The sequence below is a fragment of the Vicugna pacos genome, chromosome 3, assembly GCF_048564905.1.
Source record: "Vicugna pacos chromosome 3, VicPac4, whole genome shotgun sequence".
Taxonomy (NCBI): Eukaryota; Metazoa; Chordata; class Mammalia; order Artiodactyla; family Camelidae; genus Vicugna; species Vicugna pacos.
Window position 1 is genome coordinate 71,169,991 of NC_132989.1, and position 10,020 is coordinate 71,180,010.

Genomic DNA, 10,020 nt, shown 5'->3' on the forward strand with positions numbered 1-10,020 from the left:
TGGAGGTACTGGGGGTTGAACCCAGGATCTCATGCATGCTAAGCACGCGCTCTACCACTGAGCTGTATCCTCCCCCCTGGTGTTGCTTTTTGATATTTTCTTATTTTAAATGTACAGAATCTTAAATATCTTTAGGATACATAAGAAACTTGTCAACAGATGCCTGTGAAGATAAAAATTATGGGTCTGGAGAACTGAAGGCAAAAGAAGACTAAGTACATGTTACTTTTTGGCAGCTTTTGAAATTGGTGCTGCATGTGTGTTCTTTCTATTCAGATAAAAATTTTAAATTTCTGTAAAGAAAGCACTTGGAAAGGTTTGCCTATTAAAAAGAGTGCAAAGACAGATCGTTTTATTTTTCTTCCTTTGAGAGTCCATTGAAAATGTTCAGGATAGAACGACCCTACGTGTTATAATATTTGAGAACTGATGAGAATTTTATTATTCCATTATCATTTTCTTGAACTATCCAGTTTTCCAAATTTTTGAATAATCTACCTGAGGTGGTCTATATGACTTTTATTACTTAAGGAGGTGTTTCAAACATGGGCCATTTGGGAATGCATGTACTAATGGGGGAAACTGTATATATAAGTAAGTGAAAAAAAATGCAAATTGTTAAACAATGGTTAATACAGACCTGGTTGTGTTAAATAAAAATTATATGTCTGTGGGTGCATGTATAATATATATAGCCATATAAATATACATATTTTATATTATGTATGGCATATCCACTCTAAGCTGTGAAATGTGTATTTGTATGGATAAGTATGTGTGTGCGGTAGAGGATGTCAAGTAAAAGGACTGGAATGCTACAAATAAATCTGTTTGCAGTGCCTGTCCCTAAGGGAGTTGGACTGGGGAAGGCAGAAGGGTACTTTTACAGTTTACTGTCAACTTAAAGCTACACACACATTTCTTTTGTAATTTAAAAATTTTTTTTAAAAGAATAATTTAAGAGCAGGTATTTTGTTTAGTGATTACAACTTACAAAAGCCTTGCATTCTAAGTTTATAGTACAAGAAATCTTGCAATTCTGAGTTCTCGTTTTAATGATCAAGTTCTTAGACTTAATTATCCAAGCCTACTTGACATTAAATATACCAGCTGGTAGCTGACATAACACCTGCTAGAAGCATGTTGAGTACTGCCAAACTAAACAACAAAAACAGAACCAAATCAAAGAACTAAACCTCGCATCAGGGTTGGGGGTCTAGACATCTGCCTTACCCCAGATCATCCCTGTGAGAAGACTGGACAGGTTAGGGTGTTGGATAGATGTTTTGCCTCTTCTGGGTTCTAAATGAAATGCTGAAGCTTTCAGACCCTAAGCCATAAAAGAGACTTCCAAAAATATCTAATAATCCAACTTTCTCTGATGCTTGTATCATTTCTATGAAACTAACTCCTTGAGCATCTCCAGGATACTCCATACCCAGCACAGAAGCCTTCTCCCTTCCAGGCAAGTACACCTAAGTATTAGAAAGCTGGAACCCCAGTGTCCCAGGACTCATAATCCATTATGACAAAATAATACTTTAAGACTTACATTACGGCACAAGCCTCCCCTGGTCTGACTGCTGATAAGCATCTTGTCCTCCTCTCCTCCATTTCTCTGTTATTCAGTGCCTTCTACTTTCCCTCCTGACTTCATCTTCAATCTAGACTATGTGAAACAGTAATCGTATCCCATGTCTCTCACCCCAGTTCTTTCCCGTGTAAAAACTTGCAGCACATCATGCCAAATTGTTCTTCCTAAAAGTCTATTTCACTTCCATGCTGTGGCTGTAAGAGTGAAATATAGGCCCAATATTTGAGGCCCCTCCTCTCTGGTCCTGACATAACTCCAGCTTCAACTCCCAGTCATCTCTAACCTTTGACTCATTCTTAAACTCCTTTTTAAATCCTTCTTACAAGTTGAGTTGTGTCCTTTCAAAACGCGTATGTTGAAGTCCTAACCCCCCAGTATCTCCAAATGTGACTGTATTGGGAGATAGGACCTTTAAAGAGATGATTCAATTAAATCAAGCCAGTTATGGTGGGTCCTGATGCAATCAGACTGGTGCCCTCATATGAAAAACTTTGGACATAAAAAAGGGACACCAGGGATGCATGTTTGCAGGTAAAAGACCATGTAAGGACACAGCAAAAAGGCAGCCATCTGCAAACAAAGGAGAGAGACCTCAGAACGAAATCAACTCTGCTGACTCTTTGATCTTGAACTTCTACCCTCCAGAAGTGTGAGAAATAACTTTCTGTTGTTTAAGCCACTCTGTAGAATTTTGTTATGGCAGCCCTAGCGCAGTGACGCAGTCCCTGCTGTACCCGACGCTTGTCTACACTACAGGGAACGTTCCCTCTCCCCGCGGTCCATCTCTGAGTCCTCTCCTCGTATACGACCTCCTGTGTGCTTTCTCAGGCCAAACACTTAGTATTTACTGCTTGATATTATTAGTTTTCTTTTCATGGCTTATCTCCCTCAAGTAGCTGGAAAACTTGTTTAGGTCAGGTTTAGGGTTTTACACTTTGTGTTTCCAGTAAAATATCTCGAACATACCAGATACTTAAGAACTATTAATTGGTTAGAGCGTTTTCAAGTACAATAACATGAAACTTTATTCAAATGGAAACTTTATTATTTCATATAATAAGTCCAGAGGTAGGAACCTTGGGGTTAGTTAATTCTTCAACTCAACTGTGTCATTATTGTTTCCATCTTTCTTCTAGCTCCCTTCACAGTGCCAAGATAGTGTACGTGCAGAAACAGCAACATTAGAAGAAGAAAGAAACATTTCTTCCAGTGCACATCTTTTGGGAAGAAATTTTCCCTGAACCTCACCACCACCCAGGAAATTGTATCTCGTTAGCCAAAATCGTACCATCTTCTTGTTCCTAAATCAGTCACTAGCCAGGGAAGTGGGGTTACCTTGATTGGCTGAGAAAAGTAAGTACATGCTCTCGTGCAGAAAAGTAGTCAGCTGTACGGACTCCAGACTCTGCCAGTAAAAAAAATCCACACGTGTAAGACAGGGTGGGGCAGGGGTGGTTGGGGTAAGAGTTAATATTTATTGAGCATTTAACATACGCCAGTCATTGTTATAAGCACGTGCAATGTATTACCTCAATTAATCTTCACCACACCCTATGAGGTAAGAAAATTATTACCCCCATTTTACAGATGAGGAAACAGATAAAGGATGAAGTAACTTGGCCCAGTGTCACACAGCTACCAAGTGGTAAATCTGGAATTCAAACCTGGGACTCTGGCTTCAGAACTGATCCTATTAAGTGCCATGTATTTCCTCTCTGTCAACCAGAAGTATTTGCCTGGAAGGACAAGGACAGACGGAGATACTCATTGGTAGGAAATGGAATGTGGAAGTCTTATTGGGCGAGTTTCAGTAGGAACACATTGGTACCTACTCTTAGGCTCCCTCTTTTTCAACTTGGGGAGTTCCAGGCATAAAGAATGGGTAAAGCTTGTTCATCTGAGATATTGCTCAAACTCTGTTCACGGAAAACTACCCTGTTAAAGGAATGCATGTGCCCATAGGACTTGGGTTTTAAGTCCCTTTGGATTCTCAAGACTATGAGGACTAATAGCACATAACCTCCACCTTTGTTTCTTGGACTCCTTCATCTTGTTTCTTCTTATATCACTTTGTGGAAGCCTACTCTGCAGGAGGAAACCAGGGACATACCTTTCTTAAACACATAATAGCCAAGAAATGTGGTAAGTTTCTGCTTACACTCAATCATAATATTCTCATGTCGCTAATTCTTTTATCACCTAAATAAGAGGAACAGAATTTGAGGCCACGTCGAATCAAGTTGCCTCTATCTTAGATAAGCCCTGACTACACAGTTAACTGCTGAATTCCTTGGGCATATTTGTGAGCTCATACTCGTTCATTTAGGCTACTTTGCCAAGGACTTTAAAGTAGGAAGAGTAGATGCAAACATTTGAAGCTGTAATGTAGATAGTGGTACTTCTAAAGATAAAAGCAGTTAACATTTCTGTTTTTAGCTATTCACATGACACCTTGAAGTTCAATGACGATGGCAGTGTGGCTGAGATATGAAGCTGGGTCACATCCCTCAAAGCTGGAGGCAAGGAAGTGGTAAGTCAGGGTACCCAGCTGGTAGGTGAGCCTCAACAGTCACCCGACAGCTTCATCTCAGTACAAATGTTTTGTTCTCAGTGCATTATTGCCTACACATTAACTGTTGTGAAATGATTAAACAGAACAAAGCAAAAACCATGTTGCTGTGGGTAAAAATGGCCCCCCAAAGAAATGCTGGTGATGGAAACGAAGAGGTTTAAGAAAATGCTGGTTCTTAGCCAAATAAAAAAAAAAACAGGATAAATGAGAGTAGACAGATTTGGAAGAGCTCAGCTCTGTGCCACAAATGGTTTTGTATGTAGTAATGCAAACTTAGAGAGTCCTAGTCTCTATAATGGTTGTCCCCTTTTTCCTGTAGAAGTCAAGTAGAATGACTTGAGTCACTCCGTCAATATACAGGACAAAGTCCACTACCTTCCCCGCTTTAGGAACCCCTGTTTCTCTACGTTGCCCTAAGAACAGACTTACGTGCTTCCACTGTAGCTGCTTTTCTAGGAAACTCCATCAGCTAGCTGGTCGGCTTGGTTTCTGGGCATTGCTCTCAGCCACTAGTGCTGTCACCGCCCCCACATCCCTCTGCCTCATGCTAATCTCACCTTGTGGTCATTTCCCCAAGGCACCACCCACCCCAGCTGTTGCAGAGCAGGCTTCCCTGAAGGCTTGGTGGTAAAGGGGAAGGAGTGATAGCGCAGTGCAGTTAGCAAGTTAAAACTGACCGGACATGACCCCTACCACAGGGCATTTCTCCCCGAGGTCATTCTTTAGACCCTGCCCCGGGTTGAAGCAGTATAGGGCAGTGGATCCGAGTGCAGGCTCTGGATTGACAACCTGGCTCCACCAACTCACTCATTTTGGAACCTTGTGACCCTCCTGAGGTCTTATTCGGTGTCAGTAAATGGAGCTACCAAGGTGCTTCCCTCCTAAAAAAGACGTCTGTGAGGATTAAATGAGATGGTCTGGGTACAGCGGGCATCCCAGCGGCTGGCACGTAGTGACTGCTCAATAAATGATAGCTGTTGTTATCATGAGGAGTCAGTCACCAGGCTCCCTTTTTCCTCTGTAAACCTCTGGTTAATAACCTTGGTGCATCTCACACACACACAGACACACCCACTCTACACACCTGCATCCGTAACAGCAGAATCTGAGGATGGGTCCAGGCATCAGTAATGCCTTCAGCTCCCCCAGGTGATTATACTACGCAGCCAGGCTGAGGGCTACTTCTGTGGACTCTTTCCACATCTTCCCCTTGGCTCTCTTTCCTGGGCACCTACCACCTTTCTCCAGGCCTGCATTCTCCTATGCTTTCCCCACTGTATGAGAAGCAGAGCATTTGGGCTCTCTGTGACTCTCTCCTGCCCATCTAGGCCATGCCTAGGGGGCCTTGGCTTTCTCACCATCAGAATATTCTTGTAGCTGTTTTCTGCTCTGGCGCTGAAGTGTAAGAGATTACATTCAGTTGTTGCTTTAAATGACTTTTTTTTTTTTACAATAGCAGAAATGTACTATATAGTTCTCTATAAATCATGTTACTATATGAGTCCCTGCACATGTCCCTTCCAGACCAGGAGATCGAGGATTGCAGCTTTGGGACCCAGAAGCTGGACACCACTGGAGCGCAACTGGCAATGTAGTTGGAGTACTTACAAAATATTTCCACAGACCTTAGGGTATTTTCAGCCTTGGCTGCTCATTAGAATCACCAGAGGAACTTTAAAACCTGGCCCAAATCCGGGCCCCACTCAGAGATTCTAATTTCACTGACCTCAAGTCTGTGCATCAGTACTTTTAAAATCTCCCCCAGATGATTCCAGTGAGCAGCCACTGACCTCGGAAACCTGCTCTTATCACTTCATTTCTCTCTCCCAACCACCATCGATGCCTGCATCGACCTTGTGTATCTGATACTGCCCCATTAAAAAGAGCCACCTGAGATGCTTCTTTAAAATACAGATTCCTGGGCCCCACCCCAGGCTTCCTGAGTCAGAATCTCCAGAGAATTTTTTTTTAAACAGGTGCTTAGGCGATTCTTATAAGGCAAATGTGGGAAACACTACATTAATCCAAGTTATTTTAGCCCACTTTCAGTCGATTAATGTGTACTTTATTCATTTATTTAACAAATACTTAATGAGTACTGTTAGGTGTTCAACGTTGTTTCAGGTGCTAGGAATAAAGCATAGGATGTGACCAATTCCACGTCCTCATGGATAGTATGTCCTGAGTATGTCTACAGTAAACAAGCAAACATTTAATTTAATAAATTAATTAAATTCTGAAAATCTAAATTTCAGACAGTGATAAATGTCAGAAGATGACAGATCAGGATAAAGGGCTAGAAGGTGATATGGAGGTGGGACAGGCCATTGTTTTAAAAAGGAGCCAGGGAGGGCCTGATTTTGAAAAGTTGCATCTGAACAGACAACTGAGTGATGAGAAACTGCTTACAAATTCCATTTGCAGCCTCACTCATATCATGTTTACTCTGTATGTCTCATGTCTCCTAAATTAGATGGGATTTTCTTCAAGGTCAGGGACTGTCTTTTATATTTTTGTATTCTTCCATGGCAACCAGTGCAGCATTTTGTACAGCAAGAACTCAAGTGAATCACACTAGACCCAAAAGCATTTTATCCTTAAATATACCTTTAAAGACTCAGCCAGCAGAGAATCTGGCAAGTTACCTGCTTGCTAAGTAAAGGAAAATCCAAGGAAACAACATATTAAAGCATCAGACACTCAGCCCAAGGCTAGACTTCCTATTTGCTTCCAGTTGCTAGCCATAGTCACAGATTCTTAATAGAACGGCTCCAAAACATGCCAAGATCTGGTCATCTGTGCATGATTCCATGGTAAGGCCAGACCCAGAGCTTTGATTATCAGTTTCTGCTAGCTTACCATTTTGTGGTGTAATTTCTTTTACTCAACTTCTTACCAATGTCTCTGTGTGCCTTTAAGTTCCATTCAACCCCTATTTCCTTAAGATAACCAGCTGAGTTCTGCAGAAGGCCACACGATCCTACTATGTCTCTGAAGGCCAAAGGAGATTCTTTAATACCTTAGAAAATCCTCAGAAGTTTTCATGAAACCAATTCAAAAGGCTGGAGAGGATTTATCACAATTCCAATTTTGGATTCATGTAGCTTTTAGGAGACTTTCCTTTTTTTTTTTTTTTTTTTTTTTTTGCAGGATTACTCTGCTCTTCAAATGCTTTCCTTGGGCCAAGAACAACACAATCAGTACTGGAAGGTTGACCCAGGAGGCAACATCACTTTGTGGGGAAATTCCTGAATAAGGAATATTAAGACCAATGTGTTTCCTACCAGTTCTACAACTGATTTGCTGATTGACCTGGGCAAGTTACTTGACCCTTAAGCCCCAGGATCCTTGGTTGTATGAAATGATATTCGCTTCTCAGATAACACTCAAGACTGTCATAAAGAGCAAATAAAATTAATGAAGGAGAGACTACTTTACAGCCTGCTAATTGCTGCAGCATTACGGCATACTATTATTATAGCCACAGTAATTCACTGTGTTCCTCTACTCCATATGGTAGGTATGTGCATCCTTTCAGCCTCTTATTTCTGCAGCGAAAATTCAGAAGCTTCTGCCAGGCACACCTTCCCCCTTGGAGCTGTGTTTTTGATAAGCCCTCATTTATCTTTGCTTTTTCTACTTTTCCTTCAAGGATGTGCTTGGATCCCCCTCTGCTCTGAGTGAAATCCTTCAGTTACGTCCTCTTGGCTGAATTCCTCTAACGTGGCTGCCACCTGGCCCCAGTCAGTTGGCTCTTAGCATCTCCTATCTTGTTGGTTATGTTCTGGGTGCCAGGACTACCTCTGTAACTACTGTGTCTTTCTTAGAGGGGAGGGTCTGTGACTTATGCCTCTTTGCATCCTTAACTCAAGCAGTACATTTTCATTAACACTGACTTTTGAGGATTGTACTAGGTTCAATAGTGTCTCTCAGGTTCATGTCTTTGCATATGTAATCAAGTTAAGATGAGGTCATACTGGACTAGAGTGGCCCTAAGTCTCATGTATGGTATCCTTAAAAAAGAGAGAAATTTGGACACAGGGGAGACAGGAAACAAGGCTCATGTAATGACAGAGGCAGAGATTGGAGTGATGCAGCTATAAGCCAAGGAATACCAAGGATTACCAGCAACTACCAGAAGCTAGAAAGAGGCAGAGAAAGATACGTCCCCAGATCCTTAAGAGGAGGCATAGCCCTGCCAGTGCCTTGATTTCCAGCTTCTAGCCTCCAGAATCGTGAAAGAATAAATTTCTGCTATTTTAAGTCACCCAGCTTGTGGTAATTTGTAACAGCAGCCCTGGGAAACTAACACCCTGGGAATGCTGAGCACGCTGCAGAGGGTAACAGAGGCCTGTCGCTACCACCATGCAGTCAAGGGCAACCTAAAACTGCTTTCTAAAGACGTGGGATGCTGGTCAGAGCACGGTATTCAGAGAAGGAAAAGAGTAACGAAGAGGACAGGGAATGAGTATAAAAAAACCCAAAACAAAGTTTACAAACTTTATGTTAAAGATATTTTTAAGGTCCTCATAGAAAGAGTTTGCTTTATGACAAAAAGGTTGATCTGGGACTTGGAGAACAAAGAGCAAGTGAGTGACTGGGCAACCACTTTATGGTGTATTAAAATTTTTTTAAATGACCAATTTGGGAGGAACTGTGTGTGTATGGACTTCACAGCACCCATTGCTTGAGATACAGAAATCTATGCTATGAGCCTGGCTTATGACGGCTGGTGGACCGTTTGGATTCTAGCCCTGGAGGCCTCAATTTCCTCCGTTGCTGACAGCATGGACGTTGGGACAGACCACTTGGGTCTGAGTTGTGACTCCATCACTCACTGGCAAGTTATTTTGCTTCACTTGCCTCCCTCTCCTCCTCTGTAGAATCAGAATAGAAATGGCATCTCCCTCAAAAACTTGTGATGATTGAAAGATAGACCTGCAGAAATTGCTTAGAACAGTGCCCGCCTGGATAATAGAAGCCTTAGTTGTTTCTATCTGCATCACCATGTGCAGATGAGGAAGACCCGAGGGTGAACTATGTGACCTTTAATGAGTCTCCCAGAAAGAGGCGGTCCCACGGCAGATACGGAGATGAGTGAGTGCAAAGCTTGAAAGTAAGTCCACAAAATGCATATGAAAAGTCTTGCTTTTCCCGACACAGGGAATGTTTACATTTTTTTTAAAGGCAGGGTGGTCTGAGGGTGTCTACTACTGCGGGCAGACTCCAGAATCTGGGAGTAGAGGATACGAGGTCCTAGGCAGCGCTCCCTCTTTGGGGCTTCCTGGGTCTCAAGACCTAATCGGTTTTACCTGGTACTATGAGGCTCCTCACAACCCACCTGGCAAACGAAAGGTTTTCAGTCAACATACGTTGACTGAGGAAGGGAGAAAGAAACCAGCTGGGATTAACTTCCCTGGTGCACCCCCTTCCCCGTAAGGCAGGCCCCGGGAGCCTCTGGCCCCTAAGGACTCGGAGCGCCACGGGAAACGTCTGGAAGGGCGAGAACTACAAGCACAGCGTACGGCTTTCACTTCACAAAGCTAGCGTAGAACCCAATACCAGGGCTGAGGCATAGATAGTGCCCCCCGTTGGTGAAGTAGGCGTGTGCTTGCTTTTCTGCAGTTACTGGGTGAGCAGAATCGGTACCGGATACCGCGCCCGCATGGCCCGCCACCCTCACCCCCACTTGAGGGTAAAGAGGAAGCTTTGGAGTGTCTATTTGACAAGGAGGCACAGACTGAAAAACAGCTTCGTTCTCTATTTATTGGGCCTAAAGCTCCACCTTCCCACGCTGCTCCTAGATGATATTTCTCTAGGCTGCGTGGGACACTGTCCTCGCCTTACCAATGAA

The 10,020-nt window shown here is 42.8% G+C and overlaps 1 long non-coding RNA gene across 1 annotated transcript; it reads left to right on the forward strand.

Moving 5' to 3' along the window:
* Window positions 1-3,660: 3,660 nt before the first annotated feature.
* LOC116278450 (uncharacterized) lies at window positions 3,661-7,593 on the forward strand. Its single transcript, XR_004187768.2, has 3 exons — window positions 3,661-3,736; window positions 4,031-4,124; window positions 7,317-7,593. It is a non-coding gene; the product is annotated as an uncharacterized lncRNA (long non-coding RNA).
* The last annotated feature ends 2,427 nt before the right edge of the window (window positions 7,594-10,020 follow it).